The following is an 18,226-nucleotide window of genomic DNA, read 5'->3' on the forward strand; positions in this document are numbered from 1 at the left end:
GGGCACTACATTAGCCTTTTCCCAGTCAACCGGGACCTCCCCCGATCGCCATGAGTTTTCAAAGATAAGGGCCAATGGCTCTGCAATCACATTCGCCAACTCCTTTAGCACCCTCAGACACAACGCATCTGGCCCCATGGACTTATTCTCGTCCAGTTTTTCTAAATAGTCCTGAACCACTTCTTTCTCCACAGAGGGCTGGTCACCTTCTCCCCATACTGTACTGCCCAAGTGCAGCAGTCTGGGAGCTGACCTTGTTTGTGAAGACAGAGGCAAAAAAATCATTGAGTATATATGCTTTTTCCACATCCTCTGTCACTAGGTTGCCTCCCTCATTCAGTTAGGTGCCCACACTTTCCTTGACTTTCTTCGTGTTGCTAACATACCTGAAGAAACCCTTCATGTTACTCTTAACATTTCTTGCTAGCTGCATCTCCAAGTGTGATTTGACCTTCCTGATTTCACTCCTGCACGCCTGAGCAATATTTTTATACTCCTCTATGGTCATTTGTCCAATCTTCCACTTCTTGTATGTGTTTAAGATCAGCAAGGATTTCACTGTTAAGTCAAGCTGGTCACTTGCCATATTTACTATCCTTTTCTTCACATAATGTGACAGAGCACCCCATATTCTTCATAGTGACATTATTATGACATTAATATAGCATAATTATGATGTATTTTATGCAAGATAAGTCATGTGAGGTATCATTGGAAAAGTTATGATTTGCTTAATATAATTATCCTATTTGTATGCATATACCATTTTTGTATCTGAAGTTATGTATATTGACTACGGATCTGTATTTCAAAAGGGCTTACTTTGGAAAACACCCACAGCTAGCCTTTCAGGAACAACAAGGAAGAAGCCAGATGGGGCTAAAGGCCCATCAGCAAAGACAATAGACTATGAAATAGATTAGCCTTCTTGTGGGCATTTTGCCCAGCCTGTAAGAAATGGCTGCTGTAACAGCAATGTGACCAGACCATATGTCTTTGGACTCCATCTTGTGATGTCAGTATTCTTCCGCAAACCGGTCTGGGAACCACGTTTTGAAACAAAGGATTCCTGCCATATGCTAAAGCTGTATAAGGCAGGGACTGACATCATCCATGGTTCTTCACTCCGCACACAAGAAGACACCCCGAAACACCTGCAGAACAAAGACTGAACTGGGGGAAGCTCTGGACCCAGGCTAAAGGGATTTCTAGCCTGTTTATGAAAGACCTGGGGATTCCAAGCTGTAAAGCAAGTGCAGTTTGTCCCATAAGAATCTGAGGTGTGCCTCTCTCATCAGCCAAGATGAGAATTTCCTAGTTCATATCCTATATTTTTAGTATTTTAGACTTAGTTGCATTTTGTTTATTTACTTGTTTATCTGCTTTGATCTGTTTGCTATCACTTAAAATTAGGGCTGTCAAGCAATTAAAAATCAATTGTGATTGATCATGCTGTTAAAACAACAATAGAATACCATTTATTTTAAATATTTTAGATGTTTACTGTATTTTCAAATATATTAATTTCAATTACAACACAGAATACAAAGTGGTCAGTGATTACAAATGTTTGCACTGTAAAAAACAAAAAATTGTATTTTTCAATTCAACTCATAAGTACTGTAGTGCAATCTCTTTATTATGAAAGCTGAACTTACACACCTCATCTCTCTCAGATTTGGGATGGCATTTCAGATTCTTAAACCTTGGGTTGAGCGCTGTAGCTATTTTTAGAAATCTCACATAGGTACCTTCTTTGCGTTTTGTCAAATCTGCTGTGAGTGTCTTCTTAAAACGAGCATGTGCTGGGTCATCATCTCAGACTGCGATAACATGAAATATTTGCAGAATGTGGGTAAAACAGAGCAGGAGACATATAATTCTCCCCCAAAGAGTACAGTCACAAATTTAATTGACACATTTTTTTAACAAGCATCATCAGCATGGATGCATGTCCTCTGGAATGGTGGCCAAAGCATGAAGGGGCATACAAATGTTTAGCATATCTGTTATGTAAATACCTTGCAACGCCAGCTACAAAAGTGCCATGCGAACATCTGTTCTCACTTTCAGGTGACATTGTAAATAGGAAGCAGGCAGCAGTATATCTCCCGTCAATGTAAACAAACTTGTCTGTCTTAGTGACTGGCAGAATAAGAAGAACGACTGAGTGGACTTGCAGGCTCTAAAGTTTCACACTGTTTTGTTCTTGAGTGCAGTTATGTAAACAAAAAAAATCTGAATTTGTAAGTTACACTTTCACAATAAATAGATTTCACTTCAGTACTTGTCTGAGGTCAGTTGAAAAATACTATTTCTTTTGTTTATAATTTTCATAGTGCATATATTTGTAATTAAAAATAATAATATAAAGTGAACACCGTGAACTTTGTATTCTGTGTTGTAATTGAAATCAATATTGAAATGTAGAAAAACAGCCAAAAATATTTTGTAAATTTCAATTGGCATTCTACTGTTACAAGTGTGATTAATCATGATTGATTTTTTTAATTGTGAATAATTTTTTTTGACTTAATCATGGGAGTTAACTGCAATTAATTGAGAGCCCTATTTAAAATCTATCTTTTGTAGTTAATATATACCTCTACCTCAATATAACGTTGTCCTGGAGATCCAAAAAGTCTTACCCTGTTATAGCTGAAACCGTGTTATATCATGCTTGATTTGATCTGCTGGAGCACGCAGCCCTGCCCCCCCGGAGCGCTGCTTTACCACGTTATAGCCAAATTCGTGTTATATCGGGTGGCATTATATCGGGGTAGAGGTGTACTTATTTTGTGTTTTAATCCAAACCAGTAAGCTTTGCCTGGAGTGCTTGAAAAAAATTTCTGATTGGTTACCACAAGTGTGCATTGTTCTCTTCACGTTGTGGGAGAGATAGATCGTGGGCAGATCAGTACTGCTCTGTCTCTACCTGTGAGAGTGCTGGTGAAAGTGCAGGCTAGAGGGCTTTTCGACTTTCTCACAGCAGCACAGTGTGAGAGGGAGCCCAGGCTGGAGGGTCAGAGGGCTCAGTGGTACCCCAGTTACAGGTGGCACCCCAGGGGGAACCCATCACAGATAGGTGTATTTGTTAGTGCCCAATCCTCCAATCTAGTAGCTGATTTTAACGAGCAGCGTAAGCCACTCAGTCACAAGTATACCTGACATTAATTTCTGCAGAGCACTTGGAGGTACCAGCTGGGCCTGGTAACTTGTTGCTTTTTAATTTATCGGATTCTTCCAGCAGCCATTCTGCTGACATCTTAGTCCCTAGGAATACCTCATCTTTATCACCATAACTATCCAGGGCAGGTATCCTCTGAGGATATCCTTATCATCCTTAATTGTTCCCTTTACTCACTGGTAGTCCAGCAGACTCAAAGATTTCCTCACAGGCTTTCTGCTTCAGAGATACTGAAAGTTTTTTTATAATTTGTTTTTATATCTTTGGTTAACTGCTCTTCAAATTCCCTTAGCCTTCAAATTCTCTAATTTTTATTTCACCTTTTATCTTCTATGGTTTATGTTTCTTTCCACGGACTTCCCCAGGGTTGGATTTTTATTTCTTGAGTGCTACATATTTGGTTCAATTAACCTCTTGAACTTTCCCATTAAATCAGACTGGTTTATTTCTTGCCTTCCTGATCCCTTTTTACGATAAGGGGCGTGTGTCTTTGGGACTCTACTACTGTTCCTGGAGTAGCCTCCAAGAATTTTAATTCCCTCACTTTAGACTTTAGGGCAGGAGCCTCATCTTTTACAGTTCCCTTTTCTGAAAGTGCACGACTAATAAATCTTTTACTATGTGTCTGGTATGCGGGTCCATTGGCCAAAACGCTTTCTTAAGGGGGGAGGGGGATGCTATTGCAGTTCTAGAGCTCCCCTGCTACTCAAGGCCCTGCCCATCCCCCAGGCTTCTCACAGGAGGCAAGGTCTAACTGATATATTTGTAACACCTACCTTATAGTACCTGTGACTGCAATAGCAGTTCGAATGGAAATCCCATTTTGGGAGTAGTCACAGTATGAACTCCACCTGTGAGCGTTCATCTCATGTGAGCACTCTCCCTGCTAGTACTGTCACAGGTAAAGTAACCCTGAGAATTTCCCAAACCCAGGTATCAGTTATTAACTGGCTTTACATTACATCTGAAAACATTTTAAGTTCCTCCCATACTGATGATATTACTGTTTCCATAGTAACTAGTGTATTTCAGAGGGGGAAGTGGGGGGAGACTGAAGAGCCCAACACAGTAAGTAGCATGAGTAAAATATGTGATCATATAAGACTGCTACGAAGTTTCCTGAATTGTTTTGCCACATGTGAGCAATGTTGGCATCCCAAGCTTATGGCCGTGAAAACTTCAGAGCACCTCATTTTGAGCGCTACAAAAATAAATACAATTAGCACAGATGTGCGTCTGATCCTCAAATCTTCTAAGATTATTTTGCAATCATTAATCTCAGCCAAAGAGACTCTTTAGTACTGCTGCCTTGCTGATTAACTAAAGAGAAGCTCCCACATGATCCAATTAAAATCAGACTTCTTTCCCATATTTCAGATCAGAGGGAAGCGATACATTTTATTAACACATTGCTCTATACACACACAAGCTAGCAGCATATCATGTGCCTCGTTCAGCTTCCCTTCTTCTATCTTTTGCTGAACAAAAATACCTCTCTCAGAATGATTCTGCTGGGGGTGTGTGTGTGTGTGTGTGTGTGTGAATAAATTAAGCTCACCAAATATTTTTCCTTTATCTGTTCTTTAAGAGCAGAGCATAAAAGCTAGGAGCTCAGGTATTAATTTGAATTGAATGGGGCCTTGTTAAATTTATTGACATGAAATGAAAACCCCCCCAATGTGGTTTTGAACTGTCATGCTCTCCAGAGGAAAGAAATTTTAATTTAATCCCTCCCGCCCTTAACTTCCAGGCATTCAGTGTGATCTACAAGGTTTCCAGTGAACCATTCAACTCTTCCACTCTTCATGCTGGCTCCAGTTCTCTTTTCTATCCTGAATGATAGCAACTGATTCCCCCTCTTCCCTCAACTTCCTTTTATAAAATAGGAATATAGCGCCTATTACAACAACGTTAAGGGACTGAAATCAACAAAAGCAGAAGATGCCAGAATTCAGGCTGTCTCACCACAGGGTGCAATTTGACCTGGTTTTGGCACACAGTTGGACTTGCTCCCAAAGAGGCACTACAAAGGCCAGACACAAGCTGTGATCAGATTCACTACCCACATCCTCTGCAATGATGCCTAAACTGAAACCACGCCCCACATGACCTGAGATTCCTAGGCATGGTGCATGATTAGGCCAACATGTTCTGTGGTGATGAGGCAGGGCATGTAATCAAAACCAATTCTTCCAGTGCCTGTGTTTGGCACATGATAGGAGCAATCCTTACCAGCCCTGCATTGCCTAGGTACAACGTGTGAGCATGGTGAAACGCCCAGCCAGGACAGGTTGGCCCTGGCAGTCTGGCCCACATTCCTTGTCTCAGTAAATGGGATCAAGTGTGTAAGTCTATGTGAGATCTCCCCTGAGTGTGGAAGGTGAGATAGAAAAATCAATTTGTTTTAACACAGTGTGATGAACAGAGGGACTCATTAAATATTATCTGGATATGTAACCAAAATATGAATTATACGATGAATTTTTAAAAAGATAGGATGTAAGCCAAGAAAAGTATGTTTCAGAGCAGAGATCCAGTCAGGGTCTATTAACTTGTCCAACCACAGGCCATAGGCCCATCAACAAACAATACCATCTCCAACCAATAGGACATTAAACAGGACCTTCTGGTAGCCAAAAGCAAGTTTTGGCAGTACCTTGTCTTAGTGTCCATACAGTTGTTCTTTTTTTGTAAATTCTGAATATTAAAACCTTAAATTAAAAGAAACTGCCTGAACATCCTTGTCACTGGTAAACATTCTGAAACCTGAACACTTATTACCACTCCCCTCGTGATTCATAAGCCAGATGACAGTGAAACCACGTTCACTGAATTCAATTATTTTTAATAAAAACTTCAGACAATTATTTTGTTAACAAACATAATTAAGCACATGTCTGTATTAGCAGTAATTTCTGCCATCCCCATCCTTCCTCCAAAAGGAGAGACAGCACTCTCACAGCAGGCTCACTTAACAAATTCTTACATATTCATTCATGAGAATTACTTTTCAAATATTGGACATTAACAGATTATAAACCAAAACCACGGCCAACTGTTTTCTTCATTCATCTTTTGTCTTCTTTTATGCTTCTGGAGTGGCGTGCATTGAAGCCACCTTCATGAGGTATGGACTGAGCCATGGTGGCATAACTGGGATCAGGGACAGTGCAAGGATGTTTCGCGACCTAGGTGAAACTTTCACCTTGCGCCCTACCGGCCTCCTCATGCTCCCCTGCCCCAGCTCCCTCCACCTAAATGCCGGCGGCGACCGGGGCAGCTGAAGATCCAGCTGCCGTGGTTGCTGCCAAAGAAAATGCCACCCCCCAAATCCTTGCACTCTAGGTGACCGCCTGTGTCGCCTAAATGGTTGCACTGGCTCTGACTGGGATCATCTTGAAACAAGAGATGCTCAAGACTTAGCCTCCACTAATGCTGTGGTTGGTGACCTCAAGCACCGTGCCTAGCCACCACAGGACATTGTTGGTCCAGTTAAACACCAGGCTCTTGTGAGAGTGATGCACCTTGTACAGCTATGAGGTGTGTCTGTAACAGTGCCAAACTGCCATGCCCCATATTCTGGGCACACCAAGGCAGTGTGGGGTGCTGCTCTGACCTGACAAAATCAGCTTCAGTATTTGCAGATAGAAATGGCAATGACAAATAGCAACCTGTATTACTCAGCTTAGGGCACTTAAATGCAGTTTGAATGAGAAAAAAAAACACGAGTAAACATTTATAACGATTCCAAAATGAAGTATTTGGTTAAAATTGTTATCATGATCGTTATTACTATTTTGTTGAAGATATATATTTATCATATGGAGAATATTTTTCACGTACAAAAAAGTGGTCAGTGTATCAAATGATCGGTAATTTAGTTACAAGGGTGTTTACCATGTAAATGTTTGCTATTATTTATTCCTGCCATAATGTAAGTGAAAACAATACCAGTAACGTTCCACAAGTTTTCATGAAGTTTAAACATCTGAATCCACACTTATACAGCCAACCATTACTTTGATCTACACAAGGGAATTGACCTGAATACACTCCAGTGTGACCTGGTCAGCCAGTGACACAACCATATCTGTACATTGGCTGTGCTGGAGCCTGCATTATCCCACAAGCCGTGATGGAGGGTTTACACGTGTGCCAAAAAGGAGAGGAGACAGTGCTGAGCCTCACAAGGTTTAATTTCTGAGAATCATAGAAGATTAGGGTTGGAAGAGACCTCAGGAGGTCATCTGATCCAACCCCCTGTTCAAAGCAGGACCAACCCTAACTAAATCATCCCAGCCAGGGTTTTGTCAAGCTGGGCCTTAAAAACCTCTACGGATGTTGTCAAGGCTGATTCCCCACTCTGGCACTTTCAATGCAGAAGGTGGGGGCCCGCAAGGGTTCTAATAATTAATACTGGCCACTCAAGGCTAGTATTAAACTCCCAAGGTCACAGCTTCTCTCTGACCTTGGATGGGTAGATGCTGTCACCACCCAAGTGCAAAAAACCCCTTTGGACTCAGGAAGGCGCACTTGGGAATTCCTCCCTGTGGGGTACCCTCAAGCTCTTCCCCCCGCCCACACCTCCTGGGGAGGAGCTGAGAAAGAAAACAAAGGAAATCAGCTGTTGACACCAGCTAATTAAACAAGGTGCATAAATCTCTTAGGAACCAAAAAAAAACCCCAATCCTGTTCTTAAAAAAAGGTAAATTTTATTAAAAACAAAAAGAAAGAAAATACAGCTGGAACTTAAGCTATTGCTAGATTTAAAAAGAGCAAATATAATAATTAAGCATCAAGAAAGGTTCTCTTGAGGTTCAGCTTAAAGGTTCAAGCAAAACAAATGCATCTGGGGTTAGCATAAAGGAGTCCACAAGCCAAAGAAATAAAAGAGATAAACCTAACCACGTCTTCCTAGACATTTCATGATCTACTTACATATCTGGGGGTTTCAAATAAGTAGTTTCTAGGTATGATCCTAATGGTTTTTCATACCTGGCTTAAAGCTTCTTACAGCACAGTTCAGCCCTGTTCCTGCTCTGTGTCTCCTCTCTCTGGAGAACAACAACAGACTGACAAAGGGAAAGTTTTACCCCCCCCCAATTTTAAAACGTTCTAGCCCTCCCATTGGCTCTTTTGGTCAGGTGCCCGCTCCCTTCCTTTTACCTATGGGCTTTTTTTTTTAACCCTTTACAGGTAAAGCAAGTAGAGAATAGCTATTAACAGAGATTTTACAGCCAACTGGACGGCTGGATGTCCACAAAAGGGAGCTAACCCCCCATCATTTATCATAGATGTAGACTCCACCACCTCCCTAGGTAACCCATTCCAGTGCTTCACCACCCTCCTAGTGAAATAGTGTTTCCTAATATCCAACCTAGACCTCCTGAACTGCAACTTGAGACCACTGCTCCTTGTTCTGTCATCTGCCACCATTGAGAACAGCCTAGCTCCATCCTCTTTGGATTCCCCCTTCAGGTAGCTGAAGGCTGCTATCAAATCCCCCCTCACTCTGCTCTTCTGCAGACTAAATAAGCCCAATTCCCTCAGTCTCTCCTCGTAAGTCATGTGCTCCAGCCCCCTAATCATTTTTGTTGCCCTCCGCTGGACTCTCTCCAATTTGCACATCCCTTCTGTAGTGGGAGGACCCAAAACTGGATGTAGTACTCCAGATGTAGCCTCACTAATGCTGAATAGAGCAGAATAATCACTTCCCTCAATCTGCTGGCAATGCTCCAACTAATGAAGCCCAATATGCCGTTAGCCTTCTTGGCAACAAAGGCACACTGTTGATTCATATCCAGTTTCTCATCCACTGTAATCCCTAGGTCCTTTTCTGCAAAACTGCTGCTTAGCCAGTCGGTCCCCAGCCTGTAGCAGTGCATGGGATTCTTCCGTCCTAAGTGCAGGACTCTGCACTTATCCTTGGTGAACCTCATCAGATTTCTTTTGGTCCTATCCTCCAATTTGTCCAGCTCACTGTGGATTCGATACCTATCCTCCAGCATCCTATCCCTCTCCCCCCAGTTTAGTGTCATCTGCGAACTTGCTGAGGGTGCAATCCATCGCATCATCTAGATCACTAATGAAGATATTGAACAAACTCATGAGTCTCTGGGAACTGTGTGAAAGGAATGGGGGAAGCCACCTGAGTGCTACACTGTCTATTCCTGGTTAGGTGTTATTTGGGAAACTGAAAACAGTTTAGAGAGTGTCCATACGCATGAATAGTGCTGTTACTTTGTCACAGCCTAGTCTGAAACCTGATTACAGAAGACCAAGAATATCAGCAGTGATATGTTGCTGGAAGGCAAAATGAGCCCCATCCAGGTCCCAAGAGTTCTGGGGTTTGCTACAAGAACATGTAATACCTATGACTCTTGGCGGATTGACAGTGATGGGAATTGAATCTGTACTGTTTTAAGTGTAGACAAGCGCTTGGTATTTAGATTTTCTGCATTTGCATACAAGCACTTATAAAATGTCTCAATATTTAGTTGTCTGCCTTCATGTGATGTACTTTAATGGGATTCTTTTTCACTTGACTGTTCTCTTCAGTTCCTGCCTGTACTTTACCATCTTCTATCCTCTCCTCTTTACTAGGATATAGAGAATCCCTATTAACAGATCCTCTCCTAAGGGACGCCTCTGTCTGAACTGTGTTCTCCTCCATGTCTGTCGGCTTTCCCTCAGCCCTTAGTTTTTCTACAACCTTTTTAATTTTACATGAAAGCAATCTGGTTCCATTTAGGTTTAAGAGGTGCCCATCCTTCCTGTATAGGCTCTCTCTTTCCCAAAAAGAACAGGAGTACTTGTGGCACCTTAGAGACTAACAAATTTATTTGAGCATAAGCTTTTCATGTTCTCTGCATGTATAAAGATATTTATACATGCAGAGAACATGAAAAGGTGGAAGTACCCATACTAACTGGAAGAGGCTAATTAATTAAGAGAAGCTATTATCAGCAGGGGAGAAAAACTTTTGAAGTGATAATCAAGATGGCCCATTTTGGACAGTTGACACAAAGGTCTGAGGATACTTTAACATGGGGAAATAGATTCAATTAGTGTAATGACCAAGCCATTCCCAGTCTCTGTTCAATCCAATGAAGTGGGCYGTAGCCCACAAAAGCTTATGCTCAAATAAATTTGTTAGTCTTGTGGCAAATTGCCAGTACTGTTATGCTGGGTCTCACGCTTTCTCTTCTTTGGGGAAGGTTCAGGGCACCATTGCTTGCCTCTGAATCAGTATTTTAATTACCCCACTAGTGTCCTTGAGGAGGGGAGTGGAGAGGGAGGGGCCTGGGCCCACCCTTTTCTCCAGGTCCCAACTCAGGGGCCCTGAGGTTTGTGGTCAACCATTTGAACTAGCGGTTCCTTCCCCTGGGCTATTTCCCTCTCCTGCCCTTCAGCTTGTGAAGGGACTTTTTGCCTTCCTTCTACACAAGTCAGGTGCCCCTTACCTAGGGTTTCTTTTGGATTTCTCAGCCCACCACAGCACTCCTCCAAACTTTTCTTTTGTCTCTCTTCAAAACTGTTCTCTTCTCCAACTCCTTCAAACTGCTGTCTGCTCCAACTCCCACACTGTCTGACTGAAGCAGGGGTTTTTTATCACATGACTGACTGCTGGTGCTCTAATTGGCTTCAGGTGCTCTAATTGGCTTCAGGTGCTCTAGTTAATCTATAGCAAACCTTCCTCCCCTTGCAGGGAATAAGGCTCCCTGCTAACAGTCTCTGCCTGTCTAACTGGCCCTGCGTATTGGAAATGGAAGCATTCAGAGAATTCAACCATGGAGGTCCTGGACTTTAATCTCTTACTTAGCAGCTTAAATTTGGCCTCCAGGACCTCACTCCTAGCTTTCCCTATGTCCTTTGTACCTATTCCCACTGGTTTTAATAGGACGCGTGCAGTGAACTCCACTTGGCACTGCCATCATGTCCAGCCAATATTGGAACATGGGAAGGGGGCGGGGAAAGAATTGACAATTGATATAAAATATATAGAAAAGTGCCTCTTCTTAGCATTCAACATTTCCTTGGAAATACATTGGTAAATCCCTAATCTGTAACCCCCCAAGTACATCTCCAATGTATCTGAGAGAAATGCTGCTGTTAGCAGCTTGCTAACACTGATTAAAATTATTAATCCTGCTTACAATGTTGTTAAAAAACATTAAGCAGTAAGTTACAAACCCCAAAGGTGAAATAATAAAGAGATTGATCTCAGATGAGAGTGAAAGAATGAAGTGGTGCCTGCAACAGGCTGCCAGCAATCTGGAAACATCAAAACAAATCCCCAAAGTCTAAGAGCCCCAGGCTGACTGTGGCCTTCAAACAAATGCATGTAGGCTTGAGCCTGTGCAGCAGGATGTGCTTACTGACACCAGATGAATCTCCCTCTCTATTAGGGTCTCCAGCAAGGGGAGAGAACTGCCATCTCTCTTGTCCTGCTGCTTCTGCAAAGACTGAGGGGGAAATTGCTCAGGAGCTGTAGTTATTTTCGGGATTTTTTTTAACTCCCATTGACCATTTCTTCTTCTTTTGTCCAGTACATCTATACTCTTCTCAAGCTGCACATGGCAGAATAAAAAGGCCAGTATAAATTAAATAAGAGAGGGTCATGACTGGTGAAGATCAAAGATACCCATCACATAAATGAGGGATGGGGAATAACAACAACAACTCTTATTTTGAAGTACCCTCCACTGCCACTGAGGAACTCAGGGGGCTGAACTACATAATATACATAAATAAAAATGCCATGCAAATGTAATTAACAATATCTGGAAATTCACAAAGCAAAACTCCCAAGAGGTTTGTCCCAGGGCAGGGGTGGCAGGTTTGTATAACTTTTGTGTAAGCATTTAAAAGTTTCCCTTTATTGCACAATATCACTATTGTAAGAAAAAAATATTTAACTAAGAATATCAACGTTATTAATACTCTTTTGAATACATAAACAACCAAGCACTCTTTGATCAATACCCCTCAAAACCAAATACTTTCTAAAATTAAAACAAATATAACTCCTTCTTTTGTGATGTACTTTTGCGAAGATCAAGAATTTGTTGCTGGGATAAAATGAAGCCCCAGTGCGCCAGCGCCACAAGATTACAAGGGCCAATTAAAGGTGGAAAGTCAGAAGCAGCACTCACCTGCTTCAGTATATTCTATTTTGTTGTACCTGTTGTGATGAAGTGGGCATTTTCTTAATGTTTTCTCTGAATACTGTGTGAGTGCCTCAGTTTCCCCTGCAAGGTGCCAACTGAAGGTGTTGGAGAACAAAAAGATCAGGTGGCCTCCTTGTCAGGAAAAGAGACAAAGGCCAGAGAAGGGGCTGGAGAGACTATCAGTTTGGAGCTGGCTGGGGAGACAGGAGAGGCCCAGAACTTGGGTCTGGCTCCCCATCCCTGAAGATGGACCTGACTGAAGGGTCCTGTTTTCTGCACCTACAAGCTCTGTTTTAGACTGTGTTCCTCTCACCTAATAAACCTTCTGTTTTACCGGCTGGGTAAGAGTCATGTCTGACTGCGGAGTTGGGGTGCAGGACACCCACCTGTGCAGACTCGCTGAAAGAAGTGCATGGTATGGAAGGGCATGCTGAATGCTCCGCGGTCAGACCCAGGAAGGTGTAAGCTTCTTGCCCTGGAGACAGTATGCTCAGAGAGAAGAGGCTCCCCCAGAGTCCTGACTAGCTTTGTATGGAGTAGTTCCAGAGCATCCCAGCATCCCCTTCCACACCGTGCGGTTCCCGCAGCGAATCCGCACAGGCACTGACACTCCCTCCAGCCCCTCCTCTGGCCTTTGTCTCTTTTCCAGGCAAAGAGGCCACCTGAATTCTTTGTTCTCCAACACCTTCAGCTGGCACCTTGCAGGGGAGGGGCCCAGGACATCAGTTGCCGGGAGACAGGGTGTCAGCCATTCTCTGTGCAGACGGCATCACATTGGCCCTCTAGGGCTCTGCAACAATCACACACCCTTATCTGACCACCTAGATCCTTAAGAAATGCATAGGGGAAACCGAGGCACCCACAAGGTATTCAGAGAAAACATTAAGAACATTCCCACTTTGTAACAACTGTATACAACCAATTATTTACTTTAAAGGGTGTAAAATAATCAAGTATTGTGCTAAACAAGATCATACCCCAAACTGACTGCCAAATTTAAGTTGCATGTTTTTCCCCTCAGGTGAGGGCTCTGGGGTGGGGCTGGGAATGAGGGGTTCACAAGCAGGAGGGAGTTCAGGGCTGGGGCTCAGGGTTGGGGTGCTGGGGGCACAGGCTCTGGGGTGTTGCAGGGCCGGGGATGAGGAGCGTTGGGTGCAGACAGGCTGTCCCAGGGCTAGGGCCAGAGAGGACTCCCCCCCGCAACCCTCTCCCCATTGGCATCAGCAAGCTCCGGGGCAGGGACCCCTCTTCTCTCTCCCCCCCCCCGCAGTACACACACTCTGCACCACTGTCACTACACACGCTCCTAGGGCCCTTCTCAGATCCAGGAAGCCCCCTTGCCTCCCCTATGGTGGATACCGGGGGAGGGGAGTTGCCATCAGGTTTGGCTTCCCCAGCTGCTGCCCCTCACTATACCCTCACTGGGGGTGGAGGATGTGGCTGCCCCTTGCCCAGCGTAGGGCAGGAGTGGGGGCTGTGGGTAGGGGAGGGGTGGATCACAGGGTCAAACACTCACCGAAGCCCCAACCGAAGCCCCAGCAGCTGCTCAGGTGAGTGATGTTCACTCCAGATGTCTCCTGGCTGGAAGCCCCCTTGGCGTCTTCTCCCAGTGGGTACCAAGGAAGGGCTGCCAAGCATGTGTGTGCCTCCTACTCCCCTCCTGAGGTGCTGCAGCAGCCACCAGCCGCCTGAGCCCACTGGGGCTGCTCTTGTGCTATAGCCGTAGGCAGCAGCAGCAGTGGCCGCCAGCAGCACAGGCAGGCAAGGGAGAGCTGCACGCCACTTTCATGCAGGCAGGGACGCTCCGGAGCTGGAGGGGGGGAGCGAATGGAGGTGGCAGGTGGGGGCCGGAGGCCGCTTCAGATGGGGCCAGGGGAGAGACCTAGCTCCAAATATTGGTGGAGCAGGGACCCCAGCCCTGAATATTCCTGGAGCCCAGGCATCACAGGGGGATCTGCTGAGTTAGAGCTGTGTGGATCAGTCACGAAGGCCAGTGGAGAGCAGCTAGAGATCAGAGGGACAGGCAGAGAAGCAGAAGTGTTCCAGGTGTGCTGGATCCTCATGAAAGTAGGAGGGCCATGAGGCCCTGCCCCCTCTGTGGGCCTGCCCCTCCTCTTCGTTTCAAGGTCCTGCCCCCCTGGCCAGACTGCAAACCAGAGCCTGGCAAGGGTAACAGCCATCCAGGCTGCTGTGGGGAGCCCTGGCAGACCCTCCATCTTCCCTTGGTGGGGGGGGCCTCAGAGCACAGGTGTGGTGGATGACACCGGAGTTTGGTGAGAGGGTGCGCCCAGCAGAGAGTCTGGTGAGGTCACCGGAGTCTGGTGCAGCGGTGTGTCCAGAAGAGAGACTGGTGGTGTTTCTGCTACACAGAGAAGGGTTTAGGACTATGTTTGGAACTCTTGGTGTTAGAGGACTTGCATGATGTTTTTTGTAATAAACCAGGCCCAAAGAGTGGTACTACCGAGGCTAGGGAGCCTGTGGTGGAGTCTGTGGGATTTTTGAAAGGCAAAAGTGAGGCGGGTGCACCTGGCATGCTGTGACCTGCTGCAGGAGGGCACTCCAGGTGGGATTCCCCTATGACAAGGTTCTAATACAAAGGATGGCCATGCAGTAATGAAAGGAAACTAATACAGGACAACCTCTAACACCTTTGGGGAAAAACTGACTTGGTGCTTTTTAAAATTCAGGGCCAGAGGAAGTAAGGGAGATTTCACAGGGAGGAAGTTCCATACCCAAGGGCCAAACACTTCAATGGTGTCATCATCTGTTAACATAGCATACAGTGGCAGAGCATCATGTAACTGAAATTAGCATCATAATGTGTACACACAAGGGAATACAAGGGGAAAAAAACAGTAAAAGAAAGGAATTCCATCATGTGAAACCATAGACCCCCGGCATGGGTTTGAACTCAGAACGTTCTGAGCCACACTACTGATTTCAACCACGCGAACTGAAGAACTAATGTCATTAGCTGGTAGCAGTAGTAGGCTATTGTTCTCTAGGCACACCGTGTTAGGATATAGATATTCAGGCCTGTCTGCAAAGGCCTATGCTTTAAGAATTTAGGTGTATTCTTATCACTTAGCTAGTTACAGAGGTATAAAAGAAAGAATCAAAATCACTGTCTGTGTAATGGCCTTCTCTTACTGGTTCTTCGGCTAAGCAGCAGAGGCAGCTGTAAGCTGGGAACTGTATGGTCACATACACATGTTCCAAACTAGTCACATTGAAATAAGGTGCTATTGGGCTATTAGGAATATAATCCTGTCCTGATATTCCTATCATCTCCAGAGAAAGAGAAGAGCCTAGAAGATGTAGAAGGAAACTTAGTTTAATAGCATCTTGTCTGGCAAGAACTCACTTATCAATAGACACAGCTGGAAAACGCTTATGTCTGTATAGCTGTAGTTGTGAAATGCTCACTTCTGTATTGTTTAGTATGTTTATTTGCATGGTCTCTGTCTGGTTCTGTAATTGTTTCTGTCTGCTGTACAATTAATTTTGTTGGGTATAAACCAATTAAGGTGGTAGAGTATAATTGGTTAAATAACCATGTTACACTATGTTAGGATTGGCTAGTTAAATTTCAGTAAAATGATTGGTTAAGGTATAACTAAGCAGAATTCAAGATTTATTATATATATAGTTTGCAGTCAATTAGGAAGTGGTGGGGGGAATGGGAACAGGGCCTGAGGATGAGGGAATTGGGATCATGTTTTGCTAAAGGGGGAACAGGAACAGGGACCCAGGCAAGGATCTGTGGTGTCAGAGCTGGGAAGGGGGAGACTAAGGAAGGAAACTGGAATCGTGCTTACTGGAAGTTCACCCCAATAAACATCAAATTGCTTGCACCTTTGGACTTCAGGTATTGTTTCTCTCTGTTCATGGGAGAAGGACCAGGGAAGTGAGAGGGTGAAGGAATAAGCCCCCTAACACACAGTCACTAGAGGGTGAGATGATACATTAACTACATTGGTCAGGGGCATAGGCACCAACTACGTGGAGCACCCTTGGGAAAAAAATCAGCAGGTGCTCCGCACCCACTGGCAGCCAAGCTCCCCCCGCCTCTTCCCCGCCTCCTCCCCGCCTCCTCCCTTGAGAGTGCCGCGTTCCTGCTCCTCCACCTCCCTCCCAGAACTTATGCCCACTGCCAAACAGCTGTTTGGCACTCCAGGAGGAGGAGTGGGGACACAGCGTGCTCAAGGGAGGAAGCAGGGAAGAGGTGGGGTGGGGGCGGAGACTTGGGGAAGGGGGTGGAAGGGGAACAGGGGTGGGAAGAGGCAGGGCGAGTGTGGGGGTTTGAGGGAAGGGATGGAGTGGGGGTGGGGCTGGGGGTCAACCACCCACTGCCAGGAGCAGAAGTTGGTGCCTATGGTTAGGGGTATTAAAAATTTACACCACCTGAGCAGCATTGTTAAGCCAACCTAAATCCCTATGTAGACAGCGCTAAGTTGACAGAAGAATTCTTCCCTCAACCCAAATCCTACTTCTCAGTGAGGTGATTTATCTACACCAACAGGAAAATCCCTCCTGTCAGCACAGATGGTGTCTACACTGAAGTGCTACAGAAGCACATCTGTGCCGCTGTAGCATTTTAAGAGTAGACAAGGCCTGAGAGTTTAGACTCTTGGATGTCAATGGTGTTTTGGATTTACACAGCGCTCATTGATGTGTGCATCTCAAAAGTGGGTAGCTAGGATATCTTACAAATATCCTAACCAACTGCACAGATTTGGTATATGCATTCTGAGAGGCAGTGTGACTAAATGGAAGAGACTTGGGTCTCCCATATTTGATAGCTGGTTCTTTGTGATTTTGTGCAATCTTGTCAGCAAAAGGAGGAGGCTTGCTTTCCAGGATAGGGACATATGAGGTCTTGCTCAATAATAAGGTTTGTTAAGTACAAAGGATTATTAACAGAAGCAGAAGGATCTATTTTGCTATGTTTAATGTGACTCACTAGCTCATGTGATGCAGGAAATTCTGCAGATCCTGGAAGTGCACCTAGTTTGGCTGAAATATTCATAAAACTAAGGGCACATCTACACTGCAAAAAAAACCCTCACATCAGTGACTCTCAGTGCCTGGGTCAACTGATTCAGGCTTGTGAGGCTCATGCATCACAGGCTAAAAATAGCATAGACTGACTCAGGCTCGCACTGTGGGGCTAAAAATAGTCATGTAGAGGTTGCGGTTCGGGCTGGCATCTGGGCTTTGAGGCCCTCCCCCCTCGCTGGGTTTCAGTGCCTGGGCTCCAGCCCAAGCAGGAACCTCTACAGTTGAGCCAGACTCTGAGATGTGATGTCGCAGGGTTTTTTGCTATGTAGATGTACCCTAAGGGACCAGTGTTGAACAAGTTCTAAAGTGCATGCACAAATGAGGACTTTCTGTATCCTATAACTTGACAAAATGTGGATGAATTTTCACAGGGACAGTGGAAAGGATCTCTCTGGCTTTCAAGTTCCTTCTCCAAATCATAGAAGCATTAAACTGTTTAAAAAAATGGCAAAGCTACCTGTCCCTGACCTCACTGAAAAACAACTGAACTGTTCTCACTCAAATTTCAAAAGAAACAAAACAACAAAAACATCTCAAGCCAAGAACAAGAATGAAAAATGTCAACCCGCGTGGTTTTAAAAAAGCAATGATAAGTGAATCCCATGGTCATTTTAGACCCATGGTGTACGAGGAATAACCAGGTGAGAAGCCAAACAAATTAGGAAGGAAAAGGAACAGAAGAAATTCAGAATTCCCCAGTATCCACTGAGCATTTCATCCTATTATCTTCCATCACATATTAATTGTTCCTGATCTCTAGCATCCCAGGTGCACTGGGGTCACTGTCTCCTGCATATTGTTCAGCACA

The 18,226-nt window shown here is 44.5% G+C and overlaps 1 protein-coding gene across 2 annotated transcripts in view; it reads right to left on the bottom strand.

Annotated features, from left to right (window-relative positions):
- The window catches only part of PKNOX2 (PBX/knotted 1 homeobox 2), a 640,658-nt gene that overhangs the window by 246,709 nt on the left and 375,723 nt on the right, over positions 1 to 18,226 (bottom strand). The window lies entirely within an intron of this gene.

The sequence above is a fragment of the Chelonoidis abingdonii genome, chromosome 18 (assembly GCF_003597395.2).
Source record: "Chelonoidis abingdonii isolate Lonesome George chromosome 18, CheloAbing_2.0, whole genome shotgun sequence".
NCBI classification, from domain to species: domain Eukaryota; kingdom Metazoa; phylum Chordata; order Testudines; family Testudinidae; genus Chelonoidis; species Chelonoidis abingdonii.